Source organism: Calidris pugnax, unplaced genomic scaffold (genome assembly GCF_001431845.1).
Source record: "Calidris pugnax isolate Ruff unplaced genomic scaffold, ASM143184v1 scaffold13, whole genome shotgun sequence".
In the NCBI taxonomy this organism is placed as follows: Eukaryota; Metazoa; Chordata; class Aves; order Charadriiformes; family Scolopacidae; genus Calidris; species Calidris pugnax.
The window spans coordinates 9,220,419-9,246,227 of NW_015090810.1; the positions used below are offsets into that span (position 1 = coordinate 9,220,419).

Genomic DNA, 25,809 nt, shown 5'->3' on the forward strand with positions numbered 1-25,809 from the left:
TATGGCTACTTACAGAAGTAGATCTACCCTGGTATTTCTCTCAGTTTGACTTGCTTTTTTTCCCCCCCCTCCTGATTTTACAGTATGTTGGGTTTTGGTGTTTGAATTTTTACACCTGTTGTTTGTACACGGAGTAATAACAATACTCCTAGATGTGTCTGACTTTAAAAGTTTGTGTTGCCATTAAGCTATTTTCCTTTCTTTTTGTGAGAGACGGACAATTAAAAACATTCCCACTATTTGTAAATTCTCCTTGTGAGGAACACAGCAGATTGCCTGGATCTTCTGCTTGTTGTTCTGGCTTCAGTTTCAGAACTGAATGCACTCCTTCTGCTCCGTCTGTTTGAGTTTTGACAATGCAAAGGATGAAGCTGGAGGAAGTCCCATATATAAGCGAGGTCTATGCTTCTGCTTTATCTCATTTTTAATTGAATTTCAATCGGATTCTGCTTGCTTTTATGTAATTTGGTGCAGGAAGATACAGAGTTTTTGTAGTACACTTTCTGTAACTACAAGTTCTCTCTAGTCGTGAAACGATAACATATAATGGGCATTATATTTAAGCACAGCTGATGTTTTCAACTAGTACCCTTTTCCTGCAAAATAAGTTATTTTGCACACATTCATTTGCTAAAACATGTATAGGAGTAGCTGAAAACTTTACTATTGAATGTATTAGCATACATCTTTCCTCTTAATTAACTGCATGTTAATTATTCATCAAGCAGAAAATAAACTAGTGCATTTTCTTCAGCTGATTATGCAGTGTGCTCTTGTAATATGACCTCCTTTTATTGGACAAAGGAAAAAATCCTCACTTGGTTGATGTATGTAGGTGTTTCCGTTCTCTGCAATACCTCATTAAAAGCCTTTTCTTTCAATTGGATTTTCTTTACAAACTTCTCACTTGACACTGTTTTCTCAGCCTGACTTTGTCTCATAGGTTAAAATTCAGCATTCTTGAAGTCCGTTTTATTTTGCAAGAGTACCACACCGATAAAGCCAGCACTGTAGTAAGTTCTTTTATTGTCAAAAATTGTTCCTGTAAGCAAGCCTATCAACGTAGATGTGCTAGCTTGCCTGTCTTTATGACATTTTATACAGACGAATTTACAAAATCTGGGACTGTGTGATGAGTCTTCTAGTTATTAATTAAATATTAATAGCATTCTTTTGTAGCTTTGTATGTGTAAACTATTTTTTGTAAGATATTCTGCAATGCATTACAGATGAAGTGAGGAACACAAATGATTAGCCTGAAGTATGAGTTTAAGTTTGCTTGTATATCCCAGTTACACATTTCTGTCTGTATTATGAAACCAACAAACTTTTATTAGCAAACAACTTTAATTGCTAAGAGCTGGTTCAAAGAACATATGTCATTATACACTCTTTTTATAAACAAAACAGACAAATGTAGAAAACTTTATAAGCTCATCTTGCAGCTTCTTTTTGCAGGATTGAATACTATAAAAGAAATAAAAAATTCAATTAGAGCACAGCATTACGAGATCATTAGAAATGAAGTTGTCGTATTGTGTTAACAGGAAAATTCTGCCGCTTTGGGGTGTTGTAACAGAGGGCACACTATGCCTGCTGCTGGGGCTGGGTGGACTACATGGGTGGACCTGTGAGTGAGAAGGCAGCTGTCTGCCTGGCAAATTCAGAATGCTTGCTCTTCTGGAAACACATAAGCCTAAAATTTGTGACATGCAGTGTAAATTCATACCATATAATTAATCCGTACTGCTTATAAGAACAACTGATAAAAAGCCCTACAAAAAATTTTGCTACTGAACCATGTCAGTGTGTCAAATTGGGACCAAAAATGATGATCTGGTGAAAAACTAGCAGTAAGAGGAGAAGTTCACTGTAGAAGCTTGGATCCAAGCAGAAGGTGAAAGATCCATCTCCCCTAGTCTGGGCCATGGAAAATCAGGTATCTGATGTGGACCAGAATCTGAACTTCTCAACGGGAAGTGAGAGAAAGGTGACCACCTTCAGAGAAGTGGTCCACATGAGGTGGGTCACGCCACGGTGCTGCTGCTTGGTCCTGGGCAGCTGCAGAGGAGGCCTAGGCTGGTGGCTTTGGTGAAATGCCAGGCTTTCGCATGGCTAACCTGCAGGGAGCTTCACCTGTCCTTGGCCCCGAGACTGTCATGCTGACTTTCTCTTCCAGAGCTACAGTAGTTTTACTAGGTTGTGAATCTTTAAGTAAGTTCAGGTCTTAGGCACCCACAGGAAGGATGTAAGTTGTCAGTGAGGTTTTTTTGTACAGTTGTGAGCTGGTGTTTTATTCTGTTGTCATCTGTCTTTCAAGTGGAAGGGTTTGTTTGCAGGACAAGTGTTGTCTATGCCAGTCATAGCCCTGGGCAGTTTTCTGCCTTCGAGCCCAGCTTATGTCCCTGCACCAGTTTCTAAGCAGTTGCCTTATGCAACCGAAAGGGAGAGAGTGCCAAGCTCTTTGGCGCAGTCCCGCTGACAAAGTCCTCCTTTCCTGGGACTGAGAGGGGCTACAATGGCCCATTCAGCCCCTCCGCTGCACGAGGCTTCGCAGCGATGCCGTCTGCACGAGAAGGGACGGCGAGAACGGCTCATCTCCCTGTGGCTCCCAGCCCGCCGTGCATTTTAGGGAGGACAGATGGGAGCCCCATTGGATTGAGCTGTGGAGGGAACACAGATTAATTGCTATCTGACTGTCGCAGAGCGGTACCAATTTCACTTGCCTGGGAAGCGGTGTGTGTTTCAAGGCAAAGGAAGAATAACATTTGCCTGATGCTATTACTTCTCTTGTTCTCCTGCCTGCAAGAGGAAAAAAGAGGCACAGCACTGCATGGAAGTCTGTTTCCCTGCTGAAGAGAAATAAAAGCACCTCGTCCCGCAGGCATGTAATTTTGTTAGTCTGCTTTGCCAATTACCTGTTTTTAAAGCACTTTAAATTAGATTCAACTTAATTCTGTTTCCCTTTCGGGTCATAATATTGTTTAGAAACATTATGGAAACACAGACACAATAAAAGTTCACAGTGGTTAAAAAAAAAAAAAAAAAAAGGGTTGATGTTTCCATCTTCGCTGCTCGCTGCTGGCCCCATGGTGTGGCTTCAGAGGAAGCCCATCGGCCCCGAGTACCTCTTAGCACCTCTGCCCCTCGCGCCCGCTCTCTGACATCCACGAGGTGGATGCAGCTGTCGGCACGTTATGGGACCCACTTAGGTGGCAGCAAAGGAGACCTCTGAGTCACAGCTTGAAAGGGTGATGAGACCTTAGGAAACATGAAGAGAAAGAGCATGCCAGGCAAGGAGGGAGGTCTGCGCCTCTGGCTGCCGCGGTGTTTGCCGGGCAGTGATAACAGCAGGTCTCAGCTGGGATGCGCCAGGGGAAGATACGTGTTGTCCCTACTGTCTCCAAGGGATAGCTGCCGATACGGCAGTGACCAGCTACGTCTGGCAGATGGGGTCCTGGAGTGAGAGTGAAGCTGGTCTGCCATGCAGAATAGATATGAGGCATAGTGCTAGCAGCAGAGCAGACAGAGAAAAGAGCCAGTTGTGTGAATTTCCCCGTCTCTGAGACCTCTCGTGTCAGCATCTATTGAAAACTGCGTTGCTTATTTTTCTGGCTCCCAGGCTCCTTTACTGACCATCTTAAAGACATTTCTTTGCGAGAGTAAAATAATATTTGCACTGTACAGGGTAAAATTTGGAAGTCCTAGTTCTTCAGACAAGCCCTAGTATTTTTTCGGAGCTTAGACAAAAGCTTGGGAGCATCTGTGTCTGTTTAAATTGATGGATGTCTGCAATTACTCCATTGAAACTTATTCCGATATAAATGCAGTTATACCAACATAGAACTGGTGTAAAACCAGAATCAGGTCCCAGATAATTGTCTGAATCTTGAAACTGTTACACATGGGCATGTGAGCCACGCCAGCTTATTTTTACTGTTATCTAATGCAATAAAATATTTCTTTGAATTTTTCTCCTTGTAGAGGCATGTAATGTGCTTTAGTGAAGTTAATCATGTGCAGCCTCAGGTGACTACTGCTTGTATTTCTAGTTTATTTTCTAGCCTTCTTTTCATTCTCCCTTATTAATAGATGTGCTGAGGTTTCAGAGGAAGCTTAACTTTCTAGAAGCCATTTCTCTTCAACTAGCTGTGACACATGCCCGCCTGATGGATGTACGGTACTCACTTTCTCTGCAGACCAGTATCTGATTTCATTGGGAGTCCTCGCTGACTCTAATATTGCTGAGACAGCTGCTCATCTTTCTTTTTTTTTTTTTTTTTTTTTCAGCGAGGAAGCACCATGTACTCACTCTAATTACAAATCCTGTGATCTGGCCATTCTTCAGCTTTTGCAGCTTGCCTGTAACTCTCCCTATTGAGGTTTTAAAGATGATCTGGACGCGGAACACCTGATCCCCCCCCAAATATTCCATTTAATTTATTGTTCAGTTTTACACTGATCTCGCTTTGGTGTCTTTACTGGGGGCAGAGGGGTAAGAAAGGAAAAGGTTATTTGTTTATTTCTATTTTGATTCTAGGGAAAGGGAACTGAGAAAGCCAAACTGCAGCTCCCTGGCCACCATTTTGTGTGTGAGGATGTAATACCCAATGTATGCTCTGTGGCTGGTCCTAGCAGCTTTGCGGAGCCTCCTCATTTTTGATGGTGGGAGGAATTCAGTGGTTTTGATTCACTGGGTCTGAGTTCAATAGCTGCTGGTGGTTGTGGAGCATTTACAACAACCGTTGTAAATGGTGCCCAAAGGCACCATGTCAAGGGCAAACACACAAAAACAATTAGCGACTTTTCTAAGCAGTTACTGTTTGATGAGTACCTTAATTAAAATTCTTAACTTCAATAAATCAGTGGCAAATACCACTGGAAAGTCCATCCCAGCTAGATTTACATTATTAAAATAGTTATAAAGATTGATGCAGGTCTGCAGAGAACCTTCACTGAGCCAGGGAATATACTCAACCAGTGGTGTCCTGTGGTGTGGGGTTGGGTGTAGTAGCCTACACAACTACACAGGGCACCTCTCTACTTAGCTCAATCTTTGCCAGACCCTAAACTGATGTTATAAAATACTTGAGCTTCAAGAAGTATTGTCTTTGTCAGTTGCCATGTTCTAATCAAAATATTTCTTTAAGTGATGGCTCACAGGGTCTGTGCAAATTTCCTGCTGATTCTGATTAGAGTACATAAAAATCTGCACATGCATTCTCTTCAAATATAAGATTTGCCTTGTTGCATGGATGTGGGTATTCCTATCTCTTTGCCTGCTCTATCTTTGCCTCTCAGTGACTGTGTAAGCAGGCCAGCCTGCAAAAGAAGAGCATCCATCACTGGAAAAGGGTGACCAAATTTTTACTTAGCATGTGGAAGATGTTGGTTGTGGAATGAATATATCCTTCAAGTTATACCTTTAGTATATGTTTTCTCTGTAAATCCTCAGGGATTTCTCTGTCAGTCAGTGGAGGTCTTGTCAAATCATTTTATATGGCACTATTCACTGACATGGTTTTGTCCAATATGGTTTGTTTTCATCTTACAAGATGACGCCATTTCTTAGAATACCTTTCAGCCATATGGAAGCCAAAGCCCTTGATAAACAGGATACCCTGTCATGCTCTTACCTTGTCTTCATCCCTCTGAAATTTGAAGTAATTTCATTGTTGAAACAAGTATACAGCGGAGACTATTCAGAAGTTCTTTGGCTGGCCTTCTCCATAGCTCTGTGTTTACTTACAGCCCATCACAGGGTGACCCTGGGGGTGTTGTGCTGATCTGTCCTCTGGGTATTATTTCCATACATGTTTATTTTCGTGGAGATAGTGCTGACTGCCTACCTGAGGATGTGCAGAAAATCAGAATTCAAAGAGAAGATCCACTTAACTAGCTCAAAGCAACCCTGTTTTTCTTTTTTAAATAGCATTGTTTAACATGGAGCCTATATTGATATATTTTTTAAAAATAGCAGTCATTTGGCTGAACAATTTGAAAGATGCATTAAAAAATAACAAAAAAAAAAAGTAGGGGGCTTTCCCCCTTCATTTTGGGTAGCCTCCAGGCCCTCTAAATCAGATTCTGGCCTTGGCTGCTGCCATTTCACACCCTTTTCCCTTTTGCTGTTCAGTCCTGGCACAATCCTATTCCCTTCTAACTGATAAAAGCTTCTAATATGTATCTGTCTGGGAAAGTTACTGGTTGATCCAGAAGATTCCAAGCTTATGCTATTTGCCTAAGACTTGAAAAACAGCCTTGTGCAGATGCTATACTCTTTGGCCCCTAGCTGTTAAGTGTGCATGACACCTAGAGATATACAGCTGTAGTTACTCCCTTAAATAGTCTTATTGAATAAGATCATTTAATATAAATTAATAAGTAAAAATCAAATGACTGAATGAAATCCTCATCTCACTGAAGTCTATAGCAAAACTCCTTCTATAGAATAGCAAACATGCCTTATTTATTTTGGACCTGGATCTTTATTTTGCCACTTTTGAGTTACAGGAAAGCTTTTTACATTGACATCGCTGTATCAAGAGCAAGTACTGTGTCAACAAAAGTCATGTCTCTGAATGGTGGGTGACATGATTACTATTTCTACTTCATTGCGTGAAGTTCATTTTGAGTTTGCAAAGCATTCCACAAGTCTCAGTTACACCATGAGGGAAATATCGATGTACACATTTAAATGTGCATATACTTTCACAGTGAGCATAATTGATCCAGAAAACTGGAGAGATGCAGCACTAGAGAGATGCACAAACAAGTGTCCTCTAAGACTAGACTAAATGGGGGCTGTGAACTGGCGTATATTAATTTTCCCCATTACTGTATTTAATGTCTTCGGATTTGAACTTAGAAGCACTACAAAAGTCCACTAAGTTTTCATCTACACTTTGCTGATCTCTGGTAGCGTAACAACCAACACAAAAGGGGAGTGTTTGAGAATACTCCCAGATGTTCAGCTTGCTAAAGCACTGCACATGTGCCGGCTGTATTTGGTATTTTTAGATTTCTCTGAGATCCAAAACACTATCAAACCCCAACAGCTTTTTCTCTCTGAATCTTCAATCCATGCTGTGTGGCGCTTGTTTGTATTGTACAATGCCAAAGCAGGGGCTGAATAATCAGTTACCTTGGCACTTTGATACATTTTCTGAAACTATAGAAAAAAAAAAAAATCAGGCTTAGGAATGCGTTCTTTAGCTTCTCTGGTAACATCCTTAGCCAGTAATATTCTCCCTGATTTGTTATAGGGTTAAAAAGAAGGAAAAAACCTCATCTTAACCACATTCTTCTTCCTTGCAAACCACACACAAATTTTTCCACTCCTTCTGCCCTGATTCCCCAACACTCCCCCCACACCGCCCACTCTGTCTCCTGTCATGTAAGATATAAAAAAATCATAGTGTTTCTCCTGGGCACCACGAGGTTGAACTAGAAAGCCTGCCTACAGCACATTCAAAGACGACACCTGTTTCCTATTTAGAGCAGGTTCTGAATTTCAGCAGATACCACTGTTTCTCAAGTCTGACTAATACAAATTGTTCAAGACTTCGCATCTCCTTTCGTATTACTCTTTCCCACGCTCTCATCCTGCCCCTTCCTCCCTCCCTCCTAGGACTTCTCCATCAGGCTTTGCTTTACATCTGACTGCAGCACACCATCTAACCACCATCTCCTTCCACCTCCACGGCTTGTCTCCGGTGTGGCGGATGCTCGTTTCCTGCGCCGCTCGCTGTGAGCACTAAATGGCTGACTGGATCACCTTGTTCTATCGCTAGCGAGCCCGCAGTGCCTCCGAGAGAGCAGCTACGGCTTCGGGGAGCCCCACGGTAATGTAGTCGAAATGCAAACTGATGACCAGGAGGTTTAGCAAGGAGAGGTACCTCCCCACCGCGCAGGCCCCTCTCAGCCAGCATGGGAGGTGGAGCTTTCTCTGCTATTTCCAGCTTTGGTGTGAGGAGTCTCCCGAGTTATTTTTATGAGAGATTTTTTTTTTTTTTTTTTTTTAAACCCTGTTCAAGGCAATAGGATTTACCTCCCAGTTACCACATCAAAATTACATTAAAATAATATTGCTCAGCATGTTTGCTATAATGCAAAATTCATGTCAAGAATTTCAACACCCCAGGGGGGAGTTTTTTTTTTTTTTTTTTGGTAACCCTCCTGTACACCCTGTGCTGGCTGTCCAAGAGCTGTCGAGTGACAGACAGAAGAGGGGATGGTGGCCAGGGCGGTGGCGTGAGCCAGCGGGGCATGTGACCCACATGGAGTCTGTGTCACCACAAGTGAAGCACGCCTTGGCAGGCCTGCCTTGTCACTGACCCCGCGCCAGGTCAAACCACTTCTTGGTAAAAGGTTCCTTTCTGGGAAAGGTTTCTTAAGACCCAGGCCATCTGAGCGTTGCACTTTGATACCTTGTCAAGTTGCTGCTGACACTTTGGCAAGTGCTGTTTGCAAGTCAGATATTTGTGTACTTTTCAATGTCTCAGCTAAATGCCAATGGGTGGTTCTTCTATCCATGCACTGAGAGTGGGACTGCTAGTCTGGGCAATGTGGCAGATGTGGTGTGTCTCATCGCATCAGAGTGTACGAATTGGAATGGCTTTAATGGAAAATGTCTAGTACAATGAACAACCTTAGTCCCCAAAATAAGAGAACTATAGGGCCATAAAATCATAGAAAAATTTACATTAGAAGGAACCTTTGGAGGTGTCTAGCCCAATCTCCTACTCAAACCAGGGTTAGAGCTTCAGAATTAGAGCAGGTTGCTCAGAGCTTCACCCAGTCAAATTCTGAAAACTTCCAAAAGCAGACAGAGATTACGCAGCCTCTCTGGACACATTTTCTCAAAAACAATGTGCAATTTTTAAATATATCTCAGGTCTTTGGGTAACAGTAGGATATGCTTTCCTACTCTGCTTGGAGAATCATGTGGTGCCTCGGCTGCAAGTGTTCAGGCCAGAAGTTGCTCCTGTGGCTACAGCAAACATACGTGGCTACATTCCAGAGGGTTTTCCTGGAGCTTTTACCACGAAGGTCAGAGGATTATAAAGCCACCAGTTATGAGTACAGTGCAAAAACATGCCCACGTAACAGAATCTGTCCTAGCTTTACCTCTTGGATGCCCATCAGCCTGCTGTGAGAGGATCCAGCCATTAGATCTTTCACTTGAATTTTTATAGAGTAGGGACGGTGTCCAGGCAAATGCCCCAGTTTGTTTCCTCTACCTTCTCTTTAACACCTGCTTTTGAGACCTCATGGTTTGACTCCTCAGCCAAGGTCCAGTGCTGACTCCTGTCTTTTCTTGTATTGGTATTGCCACTGTGAAGTTTAACATTCAATTTCCACCCAGTTCTTCTTTCACTTGTTAGTGAAAAATACATACATGTGGGTGCATAAAGCTTTTGTGTACAGTTTCAGAACATCACAAAACCAACTACTCAACAGAAAATTACAGAAGAACTTACTAGTTCTTACTGATTTAAAAACCATGGTGAGTGCTGACTTTCCCTGGGAACTGCACAGGGAGCATCAGGAAGGCAGGACCTCCCATTGCCCCATGGGGCTCTCACACAGGCTTCTTCTGATCAGGAACTGCTGAACCAAGCCTTGAACTGAGAACTCATTTTGAACCCTATGGCAAAATTCATAACAAATTCTCCACCTTGTCACAGTTAAGGGTCTAGCTTGCAGAGCTATCTGTTTAAAGTGGGAATGCACATCTACATTACATTTTTAAGAAGAGATACAAATTTAGCAAAGTTTAGCAATTCTGTGAAGCATTTGGTAAGAAAGGAATGGGAGTGCCACTTTAATGCAGCAAATAACTCTTCGGCAGTGTTAGAGTGCAAATGTTTCACACCCTGATTTGGAAGCGAGATGTTTGTGCATCTGTAGAGTTGTGAACAATTGATCAGATGAAGAGACATCTCAACACCAGGGAGAGCAGAGCAATGCTGACCAACGCCATGGCCAGACCATTGAAGGCAGAACTCACTGCCAAGTGTGGGATGTTACTCTGGTAACGAGAGGCCAGATGCACTGTGGCTGGTAAACTTGCCAGCTGCAGTGCGTGTTGAGTATCAGGAAGGGTGGTGACGTTCCTTAGCCTGCGGTCTATTTCCTGACATGCAGAGGTCCACCTTATGGCACAGAAACCAATCTCTTGGCTTTGCGTTCTTTAAATGTGAGTTAACAGAAAGGGTCAATCATTTATATTCTTTGATCAGGAATTGGTATGGGGGGGAAAGTTCCACATTTCCAATGGGAATAGGATTAGTAACCAGCTGGATCTGCTGTAGTCATTTGGTCTGTGGTTCCTAAGACAAAATAACTAAGGGTCTTGTTTGGTGCAAAACATTTTAGTTATCACTAATTGTGGGGTTTTTTTGTTTTTTTGTTTTTTGTTTTTTGTTTTTTTTTAATCAGGCAGAAGAGATAAAGCCTTTCACCCCTCACTACTCACTCAATACATAAACCAGTAGCAACATGGAATACATCTTCTGATTTCACAGGTGACCTGTGATATCTGCAAACACAATCAGAGACAGACTTCAGACTCTCTTTAAACTCAGCTCAGAGCTAATCAGCAGAACCCAGGGCATGATCCCTCTCATCCTAAGGTAAATATCTATGCTTGGCTGGATGAATCATCCACTAAATTCCAGTTTCTATATTGACTCTGTCTCCACTGGTGATGGAGACATCAGTGTCTCTTCCTGTGTCCACTTGCAAGTGGACTTTGCAGACAATGTTAGGAATTCTACTTCTAGTGGCAGAATATTAAAAATGACCTTGTATCAGTAAGACTTCAATGAATTAGGGCATTGTCCACTGTGGCAAACTGTGGAGTGCAGATCCATAAAGGAACCAGAAGAGAAGGGGTGTTTCCTCTGTAATTCTTCAGGTAAGAGTAACCACTGGAGGGAGAGAACATTTAACCCCATGCTGGGATACTTTTGAATTCTTATCAAAACAATGATAATAAAAACCAAACAGTTGGAAATCAGAATTTGCAGAAATATTCTCTAGATGAACTTCATATATACAGAATTGCTTTTTTGTTGGAAAATATAATAGAAGTAGTGTCTTAGGAAGCTTTTAGAAAAGCACAAACAACTCTCAGTGTGGGTTTTTTCCTTGGTAGGTGATTAATTTAAATGTCAAAGAAGACCAATTGGAAAATTCTTTAAAAAAAGTTAAATCGAACATATTAAAGTGGAACTTGTTCCCTTTATATATTCATGTGTTTTATATTCTGGCATAATTATTTTAAAACATGACTAAAATACAATGAGTTTGATTAAGATGGTTTTAATAAGGAGCTCAGAAAATGTGTCTGTATGTAATAATAACAATGAGCCTCATATTTTACAGTTTAATTTGCTGGGTCAACATCTAATGCTTTTCCCATTAGCATTGGTGTGATTTGATGTGGAAAATAATCCCGTTTCCCAACAAACTTTAGGAGATAACAAATATTTAATGACACCCTACGTAGAAACAATAAATAAATTTGAGTCGCTCTTGGACTCCTGTGGAAAGAGGTTGTGAAAATTTTATAAGTTGGGAATTAATAAATTATAACCTGGCTGTTAAAATGTGAATCACTAAAGACTCTTGACACCCTTTTCCTTTCTCTAATTAGAATTTAAAAATAAATAAATGAACAAATAAACTTGTCATGTTTAGAGGTTAACTTCTCTGCAGAAGTTGCCAAAGTAAGAAAAGTTAATCATATACAGTTTGCATATTTTCATCTACAAACTAGAATTTCTGGAAAGGACAGGAGTGAGATAAAGAACCAGCAGGATAAAATATAACCCATTTATAAAAACCTGTTGTAACATACAAAACAAATACCAATAAAAATTCCTGGAACCTCCAGATTCTTTACAGTGCTCTATATATTAAACAGTTGTAAGAATCAACAATGCAGTTTTCATTTAGTAAAGCACAGTTACCTCAAAACACTTCTATATGTGTTTTTATTCATGAACATTTTGCATTCAAATTCAGAATGAGCAGAAATAAACACCATAATGGTGATACGGGGACATCGATCAAAACATTGTATGTACTGAATATTCTGTGGCGCTCAGATATTTGTCTGGGAAAGATGGGAATTAAGTAAATGTCTGTCCATAGACTGGCTCTGGCAGCCCCCTGGTTCCCAACAGCCTTCCATCTCTGCTGAGCTCTCCCTGCACATACGTGGAGGGGGCAGTTGGTCCTTCTAGCACCCTGAGGATTCAGGGATGAACAGAGGGAAAAGGAGTGAAAACAGACCTTAATTTCTCAGAGCAGAATGAAGGTAGGCTTAACACATAACTATGTCTGCATTCATGCCTGGGATCTTCTGTCTGTCTTGTGAGCAACCTAGCGTTCTCTGTTGGCCTTGGAGAGCCTATGGGCAGAGCCACTGTGCTGGGAGGGCACTGAGAGGAACAGTGATGCTCATCAGAATCTCAGTGCTCTCTACAGATGTCTCTGCCTGCTTATTAACCTCCCTGAGATTTCTTGGCACAGAGGACTTAACTTCCTGGTCTTCTCCCTTCATAGAGCATCTCAGCAACTTGATACGGGAATTCAGTGAAGGGCAATTTAAGTTTCCTATCTTCTAAGCACATATCTATCTCAAGCACAGGGATCTTTTGTTCAGAACAGAGTACATGCTCTTATTCTCTAAAATGTTCCTGCTAAATGAAAGTCCATAATCTTGTCTGCTTGCTCCCACTTTCTTAGTGTTCACTGTATAGAGTGAGATAAGAAGAAATGTGCTAGTAGACAATACTAAAGCATGATTCGGCAGGCCTTGTATTTTCTACTTAAGGTTATTTCTGTTATTTTTCATGATCTGGATAATCTCATGGCCATTTTATTATCTCTTGTTCCTCTTCTCCTCTGTATTTATGACTCATGATGTCATCATGTATAAAATTGGTCAAGATTAGATTGGCTGCCTCTGCTGAGCTGGAATTAAGTTTAGTCTTTTGCTGATCCCATGTAGAGAAAACTATTGCATAATTTGATTGGGCTAATGACTCCTAGTATTGGCTTTTGCTGAACTATCTCTTTTATTAATCTCGGCAAGTATGTCCTTCTCCAGATTTTGGCTATTCATCATACTTTAACTTCTGTTTCAGATTTCTACATTTACAAACCAAAGTTCTCTTCTGTTTGGTCAAAGCCCAGTCAGAATAGTAGTGTCAAAATCAGAGTACATAATTCTTTTTCCTAAAGAATTATTTTGGATTTTGCAGTCTCATTTTTCAAACGGGTCGGATAACAATCTTGGAAGCCACTTGAAAACCAGGACTTTCCTCAAAAACAGATGTTACTGCCTGCACTCTTTCTAGTAGATGCTGTGTAGGTGCTAAAGCTAGAGTTTTACTGCCCCTTTCATATAGTGCTCATTTGTTTCTGAAATGATTCTTTGTCTAAAGAATGGCTAATTGCCTTGCTTCGTTGCTGTGTTTTTTTCCTTCTCAACAGGATGACACCGAGTGCTCATATGGGTGTTTGCCAAGGAGAAGTCCCCAGGAGTTCCTCGCCTTCCAGGATGTCTGCTGTTCCCAGCTCCTGACCCCGCCACGGGATCAGGAACAGCAGCTTTACGCCTAGCATGGCTCTTCATGAGGCAAAGCACATCCAGAACTTCTTTCCTGGTCTGCTCTCTGTGTGACAGTCCTTAAGTCAAGGACACCATCTGAGGCCATGGCAGAAAAAGAGGCAACTGAACACAAATAACAAAACCTTCCCAAAGCATAAGATGTTTTGATCTCATGTTTGATTCAGGTTGATCCTTTCTGGAGACATGCAATCTATTTTAGATATATATTTTTTTAATGGAACTGAAAGAGGAGAAAGTATTTTCTCATTCATTTATTCTGCTTCTGTTACTGTCTTATTATGGTTCTGGGGGGCTGTCTGTGATTTGACTTACGAACTGTGTCTGATTATTTTTCAGATCTGGACAAGAGAAGTTCTCTGTTGTATGTAATATCAGCGTGGAAACACTTTGAGAACTTGTCACAGCTGAACCCATTACCTAAGCAGTGGTTGTTTCTTTCAGTCATATGTTTAGTACATTTTTGTAACATACTGGAGCATTTTCTACTCTTGCATGCATGAGTGCAAGCTTGGAGCAAGTAAGCTGAATTATATTTTCTGTAGAAAAACAGATTAGAGGCTTCAAAGACTTTTTGGTTGACTCAAAATGTTTTCATAGGAGAAGATAAATGAAAATAGATACTTGTTTATTCTAACCAGATTGTAAATAGTTTAGGAACTTTGAGTCCATATTTGAAAATGAGGAAAATTCAGAAAAATTCAGAAAATTCAGAAAATGAAGAAATTCAGAAAAATAAAAAGAAATTAAAACCTTAAAAATTCCAATATGAATTAATTCCACATTTGGCAAAAAAAAATAGGCTCATAGTTGATTAACCTGCACTGATTCACTTGCCTTCTTGTTAAAAATGAAAGCATCATATTAACTTTCACATTTGATTATAAACCCCCTCTTTATTATATCTCCCCGGCAAAAATCTGCCTCTCAGTTGGCCACCCATTCTTTGTAAGGGAACTGGGCATACTTGAATTTTCCAGGACATGTCTATTGGAAGGCTGGTAGGAAGCCGTGTTCCACTGGCTCAGTTCTTGCCATTTCATCTGCCAGTAAAATTTTGCACACAGTGACCTTTGAAATTCCCAGCCGCTAGCCATTTGGGCTAGTGGCTGGGCACCATGAGTCTGGAAAGCCATTTATGCTGGTGGTCATTTTGACCCTACAGCATCTCACAAGGCAGGCCTAAGACTAGATGAGACAGTAGTCTCCAGCTCATAGCTCACATGCAGTATACTATGCTTGAGTCCCTTTACTGTGGTCCTAGCATCTGCTTTTATAGATACACATCTCTTGAGGTCAGCAGGAAGCTTAAAGCATGTCATAGCTCTTGGCAGCTTAATTTCTCAGTAGCAGCCCAAGGGAAGGTGAAGACCACTGGAATGGTCCTTAGCATCCAAGAGTCCCCATGTGCTTCTCTTCTGTCACCATATCCCCAGCTAGTGGGGTGATAAGCAGGGTTGATAACGTAGGGGAGCTTTAATTTCTGATGTCTGTGCCATTGTCTGTAACGGGTAAGGAGATGTCCTCCCAAATTACTAGCAACTCTTTTCCTAAAACTCAATGATTGACAAAAATAAAAGAAAAAAAAGTTTGGCATTTCCTAGACTGATTTAGGAAGTAACAGAGCTGACAAGAAATTAATTTTTTAAATATGATTTAAGCCTTATTAGTGTATTTCAATTCAAGCATTAATTTGCTTCTCACTAGCATTTTGGTACCACCCTCTTTGCAAAGAGTAATTAAAAAAATTCATTAGCGGGGATGGTAATCTCTTCTGCCATTTCAGTCAATGTTGTAAGGTAACATAGCCTGGAGCTTTGCACAGCTTGGCACTTGTTATAAAAGAGGGTATTTCTAATAAGATTTACATTTATTAAGACTCTACTGTGGCTGCCCCAATCTTGATCTTCCTGAAGTTAAAGGGGAGAATTCTTACTGACTTGACATAGGATTTGACCCAAACAGCAGGACGTCTTGAAATAAAAAGCAGACCGTTTAGCATCCTTCATTTTACTGGGATAATAAATAACATCAAAATAGCCTTTCTCACAACATTTTGTTCTTACTTGGATATAAAATGCACATTCTCTCTCACTCACTCAAACACTTTGCATCGAAATTTTAAATAATCATAGAATCATAGAATGGTTCAGGTTGGAAGGGACCTTAAAGATCATCGAGTTCCAGCCCCCCTGACACATGCAGGAACACCTCCCACTAGGCCAGTGTAAGTCTTTAAGTTACCTTAAAATAAGCTATCTTCATATAAAGCACATATGATGCAAGACACAAGTGAAGGCACTTGACTTAGGACAAGTATAGGCTTCTCAGCAAATTACTGGTTTCTTTTAGCAGCTGGCCAAGCCACTGCAACTTTGGATCCCTAAAATAAAAGTTTTCCCTGTTAAGCATAACTTTATAGATTGAGCCAAAGTGAGTTACATTTGTGTCTATGTCATGATGGGCATTCTTTGCATTCCTTTCCCTGACCAAATAAAATTATCAGAGAAAGAATTGATTATATGTGGTGTCCTTTATGCCATGGCCCCTTACCTCAATATGAAGAATGAATATGAGGGCTGAATTGCTTTTAATGTACAGCCATCTGAGTTAAACCAGGGTATCCCACCTAGTTAGAAAAGTGTAGCTACTAGCAGACACTGTGAAAAGGAACAGCCACTAAGGTATCCTCTGCCCTAGTACAGCCCTTGATGTGGTCATTAGGTATGTTCTTGCTATCTTCATTGATGTCTTTTCCTTTTATGCAGCTATGGTTTCCATGATACCGACTGACAATTGAATGTCTTAATAACCATTTGGGTTGAAAAGAAATTACTTGGCAATGCTCTTTTGGAGGATTTGCATTTTTTAGCCAATAAACTCTACACAAAGTTGCCCAGCATTCTTAAAATGAAAAGCCTTTGCATGTTGAATTTACTCACTTATTTATTTATAGAAGATAGTAAGTAAAGACAGCAGTAGACACTCCACACCAAGTCAGAGTATTTTTCCTGATGATATAAGTTGATTACAGCTGTGTGAAATGTCTTTCTCTTAGGGTATTGTCTTGTGAGAAGTAGAAGCACCTGGTGTGTCATTTTCACTCCCCTTTATCTCTTTGAGAAAGATCATCAACTAGTTTCAGGGAACCTTGTTGTTGCTATAAAGTTGAAGTGACCAAGCAAAATGACCCAGTTAATCTATATCTTTTCTTATTTTCTTGGCTTCCAGTGTTTCCTCCCTTGTTCATTTTTTCCAAAATAATTTTAAACTTTTTCATCTCAGTTCATGTAGGAACATTTCCATAGTAATTTTGATCATGCCTGTCTGGAGTGATTTTAGTTTAGGTTTGATGGGTTTTTTTGAGTTGCTGGTGCCAGAGATGCATGCAATACACAACATATAGCATATCATACAGTTTTTCATGTGCAATAAAGGAAAAGAGCAATCAGTAGCTTCATTGCAGCTAAACACTGGATTTTATAGAAACACATATGCATAAATAATTGTTTTAAGTATCACAAGTCTTTCTGTATGAAGGCCTATTTTTCACTCTTAGTAAAACAGCCAGACTGGTATCTGCTCATGAGCCAAGTCACACACTTTTTTTTCTATTGTGAACAAGAAAGAGCTTATAAACAAAGATTTAATTCTTTAGCTGAATAAATAGTTTCTTGGCAGCAATTATAAGGGGCGCAAAATGCCTATTATGCTTTGATTATAATTATAATTCTCACTGAATCATCAACTCCTATAGCAAGGACTGGTATTTTTTAATAATAGAGAGCTGAATTTTTTAGCCTTGAACAGTCATCCACCCTGGATTGCAGAAATGTATCAAGTATACAGCTAATGTAAATGAGTGTTTTTCTGCACTGCCACTATTATTGAATTGTTTGGGGAAAGGAAGTATGTCTGTAAATGAGAAAGCTGCTTATAGCAAATACATAATTCAATACATTTCAGTGTTAACTTTGTTTCCAAATTACATAGGGATGACATCTTGGGATGTTTTTTGAAAAAATACCCGTTTTAGAAAATCTGCTGCGCGGTATGAGAACGGATAACTTTGGTTATGCAAGTAACTCATTGATATCCAATTTATTAGTTTAATAAGTTGCATGCAATTCCTCCTATTTCCTAACTAGATGCAAATATCTCTTTGAATCAGGGCTATCTATACTAGAAATTCACTTTTTTCCTGGTTTAAAATGTATGGGTTTCAGTAATTGTCACCAGTGACTGTCTTGAAAGAATGTTCAAGAGAAATAACCATGAGAGGAGCAGTAAGCCAGCAAAGCTGTTCTGACCCAATACTTGGAAACAATATTTTAAGGTATTATCTCAGATCTTTTGGGGCCATATCTCTACCTATTGTGCTCTTTCAGAACCAGTTGCCCAGTCACCCATCTGAATGCAAGCGCTATCAGTCTGGCAGATCCGGCCCATTCCTGTGGGCACAGCAGCTTTCAACGACCCAAACACTTGGGCAAACTCATGAGGAAACGGACAAGACTGATACCTGGCTATCATCATGGCAAATATTAGTGGATGTCCTTTGAAGGCAATGTTTCAAGTTGAGCAAGCTGGCATTTTTCAGCACAGTTCTGTCAACTAGCCCCATAGCTGCTGCATCTGAGATGCTGCAGTGTTGTCATGCCCTTACTGACAGCTTTTAGCAAATGCTGACTTCTGAAACAGCTTGAAAAGTATCCAGGAAAGCTGGAGACCCCAGGAAATGCATTAATTCTTTGTCTCTCTTTTAAAACAACATTGGATTGACATTAAAAACAACACTCTTCCTGGAGACACAGCGTTAGTCTGTGGCCTCAAGCCATGACCATCATTGGCTATAGAGCAGAGAAGGAGCAGCACGTGTAGACCAGGAAGCTGTGTTATTAAAGGAATCTGATCAGCTGAGCCAATATGTCTCTTGGAGATTCAGAGCAGAACAGGGAAGAATGCTGCGTGCCAAATCACTCATTACTTCTCACCTACCCCATCTCACCAGACCTCTTTTAGGCAACAACAGCAACAGCAGTGTTACTTCCCTCGCGTTTTTATACTTGGACGCTGCACAAAGGAATGAAAGTCCCTGCCCCAGTGCTTCTGGGAGCTAACAGAGGTTTTGCAACAAGTCCCAGGAGATGGAAGGACTCTTTGCATCTCCCCTCTCTCCATCCCCCCTCTCATGCATACATACATATGTATGCACAATCAGGTCTTTATTTAATGGGACTTGAATTTCCAGCACATTAGAACAGTGTGTGGTTTGTACAGAAAGTGATAATACGGATTTAATTAGTTTGATCTTGCTTTCTGTGCTAAAACTGAGTATGTTTAAATGATTATTGTGGCATTTCTTCTTTATTTGCTTTGTATGTATCATAAATAATAATACAATAAGTTTTCAAATGTCTTTTCTGGTGGCTATTAGGCTATGAAGCAAAATGGGAGTGCTCAGTGGAAGACTAACAATAACTTTATTGTTATAGTACATTTAATGCCAAACAAATCTGAAATCTAGATGACTTTACAAATTTTAATCCTTTCACCCATCCTGAAAATGCCGACACTTTTTGTATATGGCAGTTATTTAACAGTTTATAAAAGCGCAAGACAACTATTCGGGGCAGAGATCCATTTAACCTTAACTAGGCAGCCAAAAATTAAATGTGTAGTCTCGTCTAGTTGTGCCAACTCCTCTTAGTCTTAATCTAACTCACCATCCAGCTCTGTGATCAGCCGGGCTCATCCAAAGGAAAGGGCAGGAACACACAATCAGGATCAGAGAAATGTGGGATGGCTCTTTTTCAGGATAATATAGTTTTGAATTAGGTTAAGCCAACCCTAAAAATCTCACCGGGTTGTTACATCTAGAGAAGCCCCTTGTTCCATTTTCAGAAGTGCTTTTTATTTTTCCCCGTACATGTTCCTTTTACTTAACTCTGCAAACTTAGGCAGGTCACCTGAGGAGCATGACATTTATAAAAACTACATTTAATTCCCTATTTCTTTGCAGACAGGAAGATACAAAGATGTATTACCTGTGTTGAGTTGCTCAACGTAACAGAGAGGATGTTGGCCAGCTGAGAAGATTTCAGTATACCCAGTAGAATCAAACAAAAAGCTGACAAACTGACAAAAAGTAAAAGAAAAGATGAGATATTCTGAGAAGTCTTGAAATTAGCAGAGCTGAAACTAAATTAATCCCTTTGAACTGAAGAGCTTTCTGCCCTCAAAATTTACTCCAGCATATCTCTGGTTCCACATTGTGACAATGGGGAATCTCAGTGACCTGTGTTGCACCTAAAAGATAAGCAATTCTGAAAAAGTATGTGTGGACTAGTTAATACTCAGCAGCATGTTTTGTTTTCTTTGCATGGACAAAGGAAATCCAGGGCTACTGCAGGGTCACAGGGAAGGACTAAGGTTCAATTTGTCATTCTTAGGGAAGACATTGTACTGTCATAATAGACTGATTATTGCAAAATAAAGAACCTGATTAAAAATTCCCTAAAATTTCGGCACAAACTTTGACACAAACTAAAAATCCTGCAACTTACAACAAAAACTATTCAAAGATACCTGAGGAGAAATTACAGAAAGTGCAAGTTTAATAAAAAACCACAAAGGTAAGCTAGCAATTTACTGTGATTTAAAATAGCACGGGAGTTAGACATTTTTTAGAAAACAGATACCAAATCTGAAATAATTCTGTAGGAATGAGCTCAATGAAAGGTAAATAAAAGTGGGACTAAGGAATAATAAAGAAGAACTAGAACTGAAGAACTGAAAGACATAAATATATATACAATTTATTTAGTTATGTCCAACAGAAGGTGTACGTCAGTGTTTACCTAAAAGCACTGCGTAGAGAAATTAAGGGAAAAAAACACTCTTGTTTTCTTTGTCTTCATGAAAATTTTTGGAGGCATGTATCAGACATATTTCATTCAGTTATTTGAGGAGACAGATTACTGGAGACCAGGCTAAATCTAAATTAAAAAAAAAAAGAATATTTTTGCAGGTCTTTTGAGGATCTGAAACCAGATAATTTGAGTCTTAGTAAGTCAGAGCAATAAGCATTAACATAGTACTTCACCAGAAATTCACCACCTCCTAGTTAATTAAACTGGGTTGACAAAGCTGGTATTCAGTTCACAGGACCCTCCATCAGGTGTTGATGTTCCTTCATCACCTCCATCAGGTGCTGAGTTCAGGATGTGACCTGGCATCCATGAGCAGGTGTGCCTGGAACTATCATGGGGAACAGTTTGCAGGGTGCTTTGGTGAGTAACTCTGCCCACAGGGCAACTCTTCTTCTGGAGTCAATAGTTTGTGGAAGTGAAGTGGTGAAAACTGGCTTTTGTAGCTGCTGTCAAAGGAGGGCTTTCTTTCAGCATCCCAGTGCCATCACCCAAGCCTTATTTTTTTGCATTTTTAGAGACTATTCTTTTGTATTCATGGCAGGGAAGCCCCTCTGGACAGCTGTCCAGCCCAGGGCTTGTTCTACAGGGTGGGACAAATAAGATAGGAAACTGTATATTTGGAACAATGTGCATAAATATGTACAGGACTTTGATCTGCCCCCCATAGTCCTACACAAGATAAGTTTCCCAAGGCGCAAAATTGTTGTGTCCTGTGACAGGGGGAAAAAAGCATTCATGTACTGGGATTGTAAGATTTGTTTTATGAGGATTTCTTAATCTTTTTTGTCTTTTTGCATCAGGATTATTAAACCCCTAAAAGACATTTTCAAGACATTATATGTAGATTAATCCAATGGCAGATTACAAATTTAGGTGCCCAATTAATACTGCCAGAGGCTCAGTCTCTAGAGGGCTGTTTAGTTAGTTCAGAACATGGGATTTTCATGCTGTATATGCATTTGATTAACTTTGTTACTCAATATTCAGGTTAGTGTGGTGTCTAGTGCAGCGTGGGAGAAACAATTCATATTGTATTGCAGTTAAATGCATAGAAATAAATTTATTCTTGTATTTAAAATTTCATTATTGGCTTAAAATCAGGCCTTAGTTTGAAGTTTCTGTTCATTTGCTTGGGCGCTGAATTCAGATGTCACTGATGAAGCTTTCACTAACTTGCCTCTAATGCTGCTGGCAGCTCTCCCTTTGTTTCTTTCCACCTCCTTGCCTGGACAACCATTTCTCCTTTGCTTCATGACTCTACTCTGTACCTTGTTCCTTTTTTCTCTAGTACTTAGCTTTGAAGCTGCCTCCCTGGGGGCGTTCTTCTGATGTTCTTAACAAATAAAGTCTAGCATTCTGTGAAACTCAGATGCCTTTGGGTTTTACCACAGACTCAGATCATGGTCAAAGTTTTTCTTAGATTCATTAACCTTCTTAAAGGGACTTGGTCCTTTCATACAAACCCAAACCACTGCTTACTGTCATTATCAAAGACCACAGGAACCCAATGGCTTCATGACATTTTCATAGAAAACAGTTTAGAGCAATAGTTTCTAAATTTAAGTAATCTCCAAGCCTTGTAGGAAATTCTGGGGATGTGCATACATGCAAATCATACACAGAAAAACTTCCTGGCTACATATAATACTCCTGCATTTGTCTCGTTTTAGCCGTAGGTCTTATATTATCTGTAGTATTGTACAAGTTTTAACTTACCTTCAGCAATTTTCCTTAAAGCTGTCTCTCCTACAGTACAAGTGTTGTCACATGGTTTCATTTTATCTGCTGTGTGCACACGTTTTGCCATTTTGGGTGGTTTTTTCACAATCAGCTCCAGTAAGTACAGTATCACTTATGACTGACTCATTAACCATGCAGTCATTTCTGTTTCAGTTGGTTTTGCTTTTAGTAAAAAAATCTTTTATAAAAATAGTAAAGCTGAGCAAATAATTTCCATCAAACACTTTATCTCCTCCATGGAAATCTATGACCAGATTGCACTTATTTGTCAATTATTAATTATTTAGACTTTTCCAACACTAATTTGGTTCTTACTATATGGATTAATTACAGCTATCCTAAACAGAAATTAATTTCCTTCACTCTATAATTAGTCAGCAAGGTCAGGTCACTTTGTTTCAGATCCCTGGCCCATGTCACGCACAAGCATTCTTTCCTTTGTGCCAATAAAGCGGACAGCCCTTGAATGTTTACATTTTGATTCTTCAAGACTCACCTTCAACTTCCATGGATTTAAGGCCTGGAGGTGGCCGGGCAGTGGGCAGGTTCATGCAGGGGTGGGTCTTCGTTGACAAGTGTCCTGACTTTATAGCTGCCATCTCAGAGGGTAGCACATGATCCTGCCACCAACTCTAAAGTGGGTAGTCATAGCCATCACAACATAACAATGATGTCTCTAACACAGCTGTGCTTTCTGTTAGCACCCCTGTTGTCTGTGGTAGTGAATCTCAACAGGTATTTCTATTGAGCTGTGGCATGGGCTTGGCTGGCTGAAGTTGGCAAAACTGTAAGAGAAATTAATGCACCTGTGTCTGGGATCTGCATCTAGAACTGGTCTCTGCTTCAGGTCCCATCCCAGCACAGCAGACAGGAGGAAATTATATTGTCTACTTGATAATTTATTCTAGGAAAATGTTTCGAGTGCAAACAATCAGCGAGAAATTTGTCTTCCTTATTCAGCAGTTACGTATTCTCTGTTCTCTGCAGAACATGGTAATATTGTGGGGTGATTTCCTCACTGTCAGCTTATAAAAATACCACACTAATTTGTTGTAGTTGGAGTGGCTCTGCCGGGAACCCTTCCAAAGCAGTCAAATACCTACATGGACTGACTTGGCTGCCTGGCTTACTACATGCACTCTAAAAATGGCAGGGTGAGACGTATTAGAACATACCAGCCTAGTCACCATCTCCCTGCTCTTGTACTCTTCATAGTAAAATCAATGCACATTGTGCTCTCAGGCTGGGGCTATTTTTAGGTGTTATTTTTCCACTTGGTCTGCAGCTGTTTTCAGTCACAAGCTTCTTTAACTAAAACAAATACACAGTCCTTGGCAAAGAAGAGGTTGTAAAGAGGACAGAAGTGTGCACATGAATCTTGTGCCTGCCTCACGCCGTTTTACGTAGCGAGGGTCAGAGGGGAGCCAAAGAGCACCCTGGTGTCCTGGGAAGCCAGGGTCAGCATTCACCATCGTGATTAGCCCTACCTTCAGCCCTCTTCCAGAATGACCCATGAAGGGCAGGTTTCTCAGGGCAGAAGAATGTGAGAGGAGGAGAGCTGGAAGGAAACCAGACTCAGCATTATCTGCAACACCTCCCCGAGAGATACACACAGTCACAGTTGTCGCTGAGCTTTTTGCCTTTAGTGTGAACAAACTCCTTCAGCAGAATATGTAATCCCATCAGACCTGCTGGGTTGTCATTTCCTCCTTCCCTCTCCACCTTGGGGAATGGAGAGAATGGAAAGAATGGAAAGAGTTATCACATGGGATGCCTCAGAAACAGTTGGTCTCTGAGCAGGAGCTCTGACTTTTGGAACATTTCCTAAACTCTGCAAAGCACACGGGCTGAGTTTCCCTTCACTTACAGGAAGGGAACTCTGTTTTATTCTTTCTTCCCAGCTGCTCCCACTTGGCCCCAAGGCAGCAGTGGAAGTCCATAAGGCCAGAGCTGCAGTTCCCTGTCTTCAGGGTGGGAATAGCTTGATTGAACTTCCTGTTAATTTAAGAGCAGGAGAGAGCTATGTCTTGTCTGGTAAACAAGATATGTTTGAAATCAAATGGGCATTACAGTAGCCAGCCAACTGCTTTTAGTGCTGTTTGTCAGGCTCAAGTGATGGAGAAAAGTGAAATGGAGTAATCATATTGTCCGAAGCCACTCCCATCCATCCATCACACTGGACATCTTCACTGTCTACTGTGTAAACAGATAGGGTACTGAGAAGACATAAGTCTTGAGATGTTTCTTAAACTTTAGTGCTGCTTACAAGCCACGAGCACCAAGAGGCTGTACTCCCTCTCTCAAGTTTCTCACATCAAATACCAAAGTTGTTCTGGCGAATACAAGGAGATGGGCAGGCAATATCTTCATTTCTCCATCATCCCATTCAATTCATGTGAGGAATCTCACTGAAATAGCAAGAATACTCTGCTGGATAGCATGTGCTATGCATGATAGTAGATGTTGGAGGGGCTGGGAGCTCAGATTATAAAAAGCCAGTTGACCTCCTTAATCCAGCAGAAGACATTGTTCTGCTACAGAATAAGGATCAGGGGGTCTTGCAGATATCACACTATTAAAAAGCTTTACTCTGTGATACAGTCCCTTCACTGTGAGGCTGATGCAAGTAAAACAAGTATAATTTTAGCTTTCCCTGTTTTCACTAAGCAGTGTACTTACTAGTGTCACTACATAAAAGCTAGCTAGCTATGTTGGTAATTAAAAAAAGCTGTACCATGAAAATCATTTATGCTTGTCTTTTGACTCACATTGTTGAAAAATCAGCTTTTGGTAGAGTTTACTGTTTTGTTGTTTAATATGGAAACTTTCTCATACTGTCCATTAGGAGAAGTGCTGCCATACTCCACGTGGACTGCCAAAACCACAGGTATGAAGTGCCTTGTTATGCTATACTATCAAGTTCTTCACTGGGTTTTGTATGAAAAGCAAACAAAGACACTTCTTCATGAAATCAGAAGTGCCCAGATTATATTTCACATGTGTGAGTTTCCTTGTTTTTATTAAAATTAAGTTTGCTCATTTGCCATTTTCAAGCTAGTTTGAAATGAGGATCACCTTGTATCCTAGGAAACACAGTGAGAATTTTATATGTGATCACATTTTTATCCATGTTATGAAAAAGCAGATGGTAATTAGGTGCATTATTCATAGGAAAGCTTGTTGAGCGCAGTGTCTGTATGGTTCCAGCTTCGATTAGAACTTGTTTGGAAGAACTACTTCATACCTTTCAATTGCCCCTCATTAAGTATAATCATTACTCTTCTGTGGCCCCAGCATGCGTTAATTTGTGCAAAACAGCATACACATTATTTAGAAAAAAACCAGCAAATTTCTGGGGTCCCTTTCATTCTACTTGACATCAGTGTGACCTTTCTGTCCATCTGAATTCATTATTATTTATTGTGGCTGTGAGTGTGCCTTGTGAGAGGCCACTTGGCAGCGAGAGAGGTGCAGAGCTGTCCTGGTCCAGGG

At 40.4% G+C, this 25,809-nt stretch overlaps 1 long non-coding RNA gene across 1 annotated transcript; it reads right to left on the reverse strand.

Annotated features, from left to right (window-relative positions):
* Nucleotides 1-1,111: 1,111 nt before the first annotated feature.
* LOC106885906 lies at nt 1,112-22,937 on the reverse strand. The gene is made up of 4 exons (XR_001411531.1): nt 22,814-22,937; nt 19,693-19,783; nt 5,637-5,849; nt 1,112-2,802 (listed from the first exon to the last, which is right to left on the reverse strand). It is a non-coding gene; the product is annotated as an uncharacterized LOC106885906 (long non-coding RNA).
* Nucleotides 22,938-25,809: the final 2,872 nt, after the last annotated feature.